The sequence below is a fragment of the Mus caroli genome, chromosome 2 (assembly GCF_900094665.2).
Source record: "Mus caroli chromosome 2, CAROLI_EIJ_v1.1, whole genome shotgun sequence".
NCBI lineage: Eukaryota > Metazoa > Chordata > Mammalia > Rodentia > Muridae > Mus > Mus caroli.
The window spans coordinates 8,455,094-8,463,171 of NC_034571.1; positions in this window are offsets into that span (position 1 = coordinate 8,455,094).

Genomic DNA, 8,078 nt, shown 5'->3' on the forward strand with positions numbered 1-8,078 from the left:
ACTCACTTTGTAGACCAGGCTGGCCTCGAACTCAGAAATCCGCCTGCCTCTGCCTCCCAAGTGCTGGGATTAAAGGCGTGCGCCACCACCGCCCGGCTGGCAGCAGTCTTAATGCAAACTGTTCTAACCTNTTCTCAGTGTGGCTGGGCCTTTTACCTGGTTCACCATCTTGTCTAAACACCAGGATGACACGCCATTTTTTACTAAACTGCACACTTGTGACCCACTTGTTCACCCTTTTTACTTTTGAATATCACTGAAAGCAAAGCTAAAACCATGAGCATTAACAATGTGATAGCCTGAACTGTAATGATTTTTGGAATATTTCCTCTACTAAATAAACTTATTGACTACTTTTAAATTCCATATCACCGGGAATTTCAGGCATGGATCCAGATCCCAGGCCAGAATCTAATGTGTATGGCCTCAGGACCATGCTATAGAAGAGTACTTTATTCTACCTGAAGGCTCATGATCTGCACTGTTGTAAATGAGTTCTTGTCTTATGAACTCATGCAAGAGTGGTTCATTAGTCCAGCCTTATTTTGAGNCAACTGTAAACCACAGCTCCCAGGTTTTCCAAATGCTCACAAATCAAGTCTCCAAGTCTAAGAGAAGCACATGGGCAGTTTCATCACAGAAGTGATGATGTGGCACCAACTTTCTTTTTAATCACTTTCCTCACGACTGAGGTAATGGCTCAGAAGTCAGCGTGATAGAGAAAAAGATACTGGCTCAGCATTTCAGAGAACCTCTAATCTATCGTGTCAGGAAAGATCTGATGGCAGCGTTCTGTCTTTGGCAGCAGAACCACGAGGCACTGTCTATATTGTGTGAGGTATTTTATGAACACACAGACTTTGCATCAAGAGCTTGGGATATGAGAGTCACTCACAGAGGTCTATAATGAAAGCACTGTGCTGAATAGCTCTATTGTTTATAAGAAAGCAATGAAGAAAGAGAAATTGCGTCATTCATAGTAATTACACACTTTGGAAATCAGGAAAAATTCTGGTCTTAGTTACGTAAAGTTCAAAGTTTACATTGGTGGATGGTACTCACTCAATGTGTGTATGCTTTGTATGCATGAAAGTTTAATACCCACTAAGACAAAAACAGAAAATGTGTATTTCTTCAATTTACTGCTAAAGTTTATACGGACAAAGGGGCACACAAAAAGTGATACAGTTTCCAAATCACTATCTTTCAAATTTTCTGTATTTGTGTAATCATTTACATGTTTTTTTCAGAAACTAATTTGGTATTTTCTAATGTGCCAGTTATTATGTACAATCATTCTAAAACATATCTCTAGGCTCACAGCTGAAAAATCAAACTTAAAAGCTGCAATACAACTCCAAGCAAAAGAGAATGAACAGCTTCTAAGAACCCCAGTAAGTGCACACTTGTGAAGTTCATTTTGTATTAATTCTGTGAGACTCAAAAGAAATTTTCCTGTGTCCAGCAGTGCCATATAACCACACTTTAGGAGATACAAATATTCTCCCTGTTCAAACATTTGATGTGTTCATATTGTTACTATTTGTTAGGAGTCATTAAGTGTCAGTTAAATTCTCTGTCAATGTAGCAGTGCATTAGCAGTAGGCTCTCCACTAAGGATATAATCCATTTAGTCACAGGTTCTGGGCTCAGAAAAGGTTCCAGGTTTGGGTTTGACATATAGAATGGGCCTTACATCCAATTAGAAAATGGTCAATTATTTTCAGGATATTCAAGAATCTTATTTACCATCAGTTATGTCCTGCAATGTTAGTCAGTTGCAGGCAGCAGGTTTCACATCTCTGTTAGATTGCTGATTTCTTTTCTCCTCTAGCAGTATGCATTGCAGCTCCTAGCACTATGAAGGCTAGCTAGCTAGTGGGAACAAGGTTTTCAGGTTATATTATTGATTTCCACATGTTATAGGACTCAAGGTGTGAGGTCTCCAGGAATAAGTTCTTACCATCAGGTTCTAGAGGGTGACCAAAAACATTAGCAATTACCTGGATANTGGGGTTTTATATGACCCAGATTGTTAACACTGCAAAAGCAGCAANCTATTCCTGGTACAGAATCTTTTTATCCCTATGGTGTTGAATAGGGCTATCATTACCCCAGTATGGGGTAACTCTTTTTTTTTTTTCATTCTTTTTATACACGGGTCTATGTATATACCTTAGGAAGCTTCTATAGTATCAGGCTACCATATGACATTTTTGGAAGGTTTTTAGTATTTGTTATCCCTCTCTTTTTTTAGTAATTAGTTTATTTATTCACATTTCAAATGTTAGCCCCCTTCCTGGGACCCCCTCCACGAGCACCCCACCTCTTTACCCTCCCCTTTGCCTTTAAAAGTGTGCTCCCCCACCCACTCACTCATTCCTACCTCACCCTTCTAGCATCCCATTTCTCTAGGGCATCAAGCATCCACAGGAACAAGCCCATATGCTCCCTATGAGTCCAGACAAGGCAATCCTGTAGCAGGGGCCATGGACTAGCCCTTGTATGCTCTTTGGTTGGTGGCTTAGTTCTTGGGAGCTCTGAGGTGTACAGTTAGTTGATACTGTTGTTCATCCTATGGGGTTGCAATCCCCTTCAGCTTCTTCGGTCCTTCCCCTAATTCTTCCCATAGGGGATCCCAGGCTCAGTACAATGGGTGTAAATATATGCATCGGTCTCAGTCAGATGCTGGTAGAGCATCTCAGAGTACACCTATGCCAGGCTGCATGCACATCTTCTCATTATCAATACTGTTCAAGTTTGGTGTCTGTGTATGGGATGGATGCAAAGTTGGGGCTGACTCTGGATGGCCTTTCCTTCAGTCACTGCTCCAATTTTGTCCCTGCATTTTCTTTAGGCAGGAACAATTCCGGGACAAAATTTTTGAGATGNGTGGATTGCCAAATCCCTCAGTTCAGGAACATGTCTATCTACCGGAGGTGGTCTTTTCAGGTTCCATTTCCCCACTGTTGGTTATTTTGACTAAAGACCTCCCCATTGGGTCCTGGGACCCTCTCACATACCTGGTGCCTGGGATTTTCTATGAGAAATGAAAGAGAAAGGAGACAAGCATAGAGAGACTTGAGATAAGAAGTCAAGGCTAGTAGTGTGGATTGACTTGAAGCTCACATTTGCAGTCACTCAGTGCCAATTGTGAACAGGATACCCAAGTGATGCTTAGTCTGCCAGGGAAAGGGGTGGCTTCTGAGATCACCAGCAGGTGCTATTAGGGGTGAGTTAGATTAGAACATGTCTTGGTGAAATAGATAAGGTACCAAGAAGAGAGTTGGCAAAACCACTTTTTGCGTGTCTTAAGGTTTCTATTGCGGGAACAGACACCATGAACATGGCAAACTTATAAAGGACAAAAGTTATTTGGGACTATCTTACAGGTTCAGAGGTTCAGTCCAATACCAAGGCAGGAAGCATGGTAGTGTTTAGGCAGGCATAGTGCTAAAGAAGGAGCTGAGAGTTCTCCATCTTGATCCAAAATCTGTCAGAAGACTGGCATCATCAGGGAGCTAGGAGAAAGCTATTTTCAGAATTGGGTGAAGCTTCAAAGCCCACTGCCACAGTGAGTCACTTCCTCCAACAAGGTCAGTCTACTCCCAATAGGTCTTGCCTCTTAAGAGTGCCTCTCCCCAAGAAACAAGCATCTCCCAACCCCNACACTGTGAGTAAAGAAGATCCTCCCCAAAGGTCCTGGCAATGTCAGGGCTAGGGTGCTTTTGAGATGAGAAACGAGGGCTTGACCAGACCAGCAGAACCAGTTGGCACTCCAAGAGGGTCATAGGGTCTTTATCTCCAAGTAGCATAGGGATGGGAGTATGAATATTCTTTCTGCTGAGGAAGAAAAACTATCCATGTGTGTCTACAGATGATGGGAAAGGTAAGAACACAGCAAAACAAGGAGATGAGTTCTGCCAAGTGAGTGCCATAAGTCCTGGGAGGTTGGGGGTTGAAAGTGTGAGATCTCTACTTATGATGGTTAGAGGCATTGAGTCCTTCAGTATAGAAAGTAATGGTCTTGGAGACTTAATAGGGTTGGGATAGCCATGGAAGGAGGAGTAATTAGGACCATTAATTATAATAGCAACAAGGGTGAAGGTGGTCCTGAAGAAGTAGGAGGGTTAGTGTACCCAAAGGAAGATAGAATTCAGGCTCCTACTGGTCATGGAATAGCTCTGCCAGTGACTCACAAGCTCTTTCCAGGGATTGACTCTCACAGGCAGGTTAGAGTGGGGAGTGGAGTTTATACATGGGGAAGAACTATGGAGTCCTGGAACCACAGGTTAGAGTTCAAGGTGTGTGTGTGTGGACTCTATTTGTGCAAATGGAATATGGTAATAGGATGGAATGTTACTGTGGCAAGCAAGGAAGATGGACACTTCTAATAGCAGAACCCTGGTGAGTCTTGAGGGAGAGAGGGTTAGAGTGTGAAGAGAGGGGGACTTCAACCTTGGAGGTGCTGTCAGAATCCTAGAATAAAGGTGTATAGTAGAGAATAGAGAAACAAGGTGTCCTTTACTGAGGAAGAGCCAGAGGAAGAGTCCCAGAAAGAGGGCTACATTAGTGAGCTAGGAAAAAAAAAAAACCTTGCTGTGTTTAACAAATACAAATTGTAAATTTACATTTCAGAAGATGTCATAATGAAAATCTCATATATATGAGCTCTTCTGTAAAAGGTTATTACTGGGGGCCAAAGAGATGACTCAGTGTGTAAGAGCACTTGCTGCTCTTACACAAGACCTGGGTTCAGGTACCAGCATCCACTGGCAATGCCCAGGTTTTTGGAACTCCAGCTCTTTTGGGATCTGGTAACCTCTTCTCCTCAGGTCTGGCATTAGCTAGACCTGAGCCTACAGAACTACATCTTGCAAAACACCCATACACATAAGACAGTTGTAAAAACAATTATTTTGAAATCTCTANTCATAGGTATCAATTTCATAAAATATTTTCTAAAATTATCTAAGCATATTATGCATGGTAAGTAATATTTCTAAGAAAGAAAAGTGGATCTCTACATTTAAATTTTTATTCATATATATTTTCCAAGTCTTAAGAGTTGAACCATTCACTGACCCAGAGTTTGGATGAAATGAAAAGGAGAACTAGTGAACTAAAAAAAGAAATAGCCAGGTAAGACATTCATTTGCCAAAGCACTCACCCATGANTAAAGAGTGATTTTACCAAAACCTAAATATAAATTTCTATCATATCTGCATGATTATAATAAAACAAACAGATCTATTTTAAAATTCATATAAGAAACTGATAACATTATTTCAAATTTTGGAAGGCCAATATTATTTACTCATATCTGTGATGATTTTGACCACAATAAGTGGCAGTGAAAGTTCCAACTGTAATCTTCGTAATGTATTTTGAATTTATATTTTGAAATATGATTTTGTTCTTTCATTTTATATTTCAGCACATTAATACCTATATATTGTTTGTGTGCTTATTATAAAAGATCAAAATTTACATGGATAGAATTGGGTTTTCTTTCACATTTAAATATTTAGTCATGGTATGTTATTCAGATAAACTCATAAAAATATACTAATTTTCCATGTTCATAATCCACATATGCATGAAATATAAACATGGTTAAACCTGATGAAGCGGAGATATAAACTTTAAGAAATATACATGTAGGTTTATATAAACTAAGTAACATACAGATGTCTTATCTTCTATATAGGAATTGTTCCATGGTATCCAACAGAGCTCAAAATCCACAAGTATTAAATTTTCATGTAAAACAATTAACCTGTATCTTTTTTAATTTAAGGCATCAATAAATTATATATAATCACTAATTGTCCTGGTTGGTTTTGTAAATTTGACATAAACTAGACATATCTGAGAAAGGAGAATCACAATTGAGAAAATGCCTCTATGAAGATTTGCCTAGAGAGAAGCTTGTGCAGATATTTTTTAAATTACTGTTGAGTGTGGGGTAATCAGATCATTGGGGATAGGTTCCACCACTGGCAGGTGATCCTGGTGTATAAGAGAAATCAGGTCACACAAAATATGAGCAGCAATCCCATAAGCAGCTTTCCTTTCTGGCCTCTGTGCTGCCTAGTCTTATGTCTATTTGACACAAGTTATAGTCATCTAAAAGAAGGGAGCCTCAACTGAGAATGACTCCACAAGATCTAGTTGTAGATAAGCTTGGAGGACATTTTTATAATTAGTGATGGAAGTGGGAGGGCCTATCTCATTGTGGGTAGGGCTACTTCTGGGTCAGTGGTCCTGGGTTCTATTAGAATGCAGGCTGAGCAAGCCACCCTTCCATGGCCCCTGCACAAGTTTCTACCCCCAGGTTCCTGCTCAGCTTGAGTTTCTGTCCTGACTTCCTTCAATGATGAACAGTGATTTGGAAGTGTAAGGTAGATTAACCCTTTCCTTCCCAGATGTTTCAGTTATGGTGTTTTATCACAGCAATAAGAGCCCTAACTGGATAACTAATATATTGCTGAATGACTGTTATACTCTATTATTTTTGGAACATTGTCAAATGCCTGTGCATTCTTAGCACAGGAGAAGTCTTAGTTTACATCTTTTGGAGGCCCTGAATACAGAATCCACAGACATAGAGCAGATCTCTCTCTCTCTCTCTCTCTCTCTCTCTCTCTCTCTCTCTCTCTCTCTCTCTCCCTCCTTTCCCCTTTCTCTCCCTCTCCCTCTACCTCTCTTGCTCCCTCACCCCCTCCCTCTCTATGAATGAATATACAGAATGATAAATAACATGAAAACCTTTGGACTTTTAATGAATGAAAGATGTCATTATTCTATTACCTAAAAAAAAATACAAAATTTTGCAAAACTTTTGAGTTTCCTAAATAGCAGGCTGCTTTTGTTTTTATTTTAATTTTGATTTCTCTGAAGTATAANTAATAATTTCCTGTGATTTAACATTATGCATATGATATTGCGTCTTCTGCATTTTGTGAAAACTGCACTAAGAAAACTCCACTATCTGGTCTCTAGATTTCTTCTTAAAAACTTTTATTAGTTACTCACCTGGTGCTAAGATAAAATACAATGACCAAAGACAACTTCAGGAATAAACGGACTATATTTCCAGAGGGACAGAGTCCACAATAGCTAGGAAAGCAGAGCATGACTTCAGAAGAGGAGGCTGGCTGACCACAGTTCCATACATTCATATCAGGTAGACAGAGAAAGGCACTAGGAAGTGGGTTAAGTGTATAAACCATGCCCTCCTCGATGGTCTACTTCCTTCAAAAAGCCTCTNCCTCCTGAAGTTTCTGCAACCTGCCCAAGCAGCACCAGTAACTGGAGCCCAAGTGTTCAAACACTTCTTCAAACTACTGTAGACATTTTCAAGTCTTTACCGTATTTCTAGATTTGACCATCTATATCTTAAAGCACTGCCTGGACTCTTTTCTTTCCTCAGTTATCCCTCAAAGACATTTTTTTTGGTCATCATTCTAAATTTTAATTTTTTATTGGAACTTAACCAAGGTGCTTACATACTTGGTACCATTATGTGGAATGTATAGTTTTTTATAAACAGTAGCCAACATCAAACTAGGTGGAAAGAAACTTGAAGAAATCCCACTAAAATCAGGAACTAGACAAGGCTGCCCACTCTCTCCTTATGTATTCAACATAGTATTCAAAGTCCTAGCCAGAGCAATTAGACGAGAAAAGGAGGTCAAAGGGACCCAAATTGGAAAAGAAGAAGTCAAGGTATCACTATTGCAGATGAGATGAGAGTATATAACAGTGACCTCAAAAATAACACCAGAGAAACCCCAAAGCTGATAAACAACTTTGGCAAAATGACTGCATATAAAATTAACTCAAACAAATCAGTAGCCTTTCTCTACACAAAGGATAAATGGACTGAGAAAGAAAGAAACTTAGGAAACAACACCCCTCAAAATAGTCACAAATAATATAAAGTATCTTGGTGTGACTCTGACCAATCAAGTGAAAGATCTGTATGAGAAGTACTTCACGTCTCTGAAGATAGAAATCGAAGAAGATCTCAGAAGATGGAAAGATCTCCCTTGCTCTTGGATTGGCAAGATTA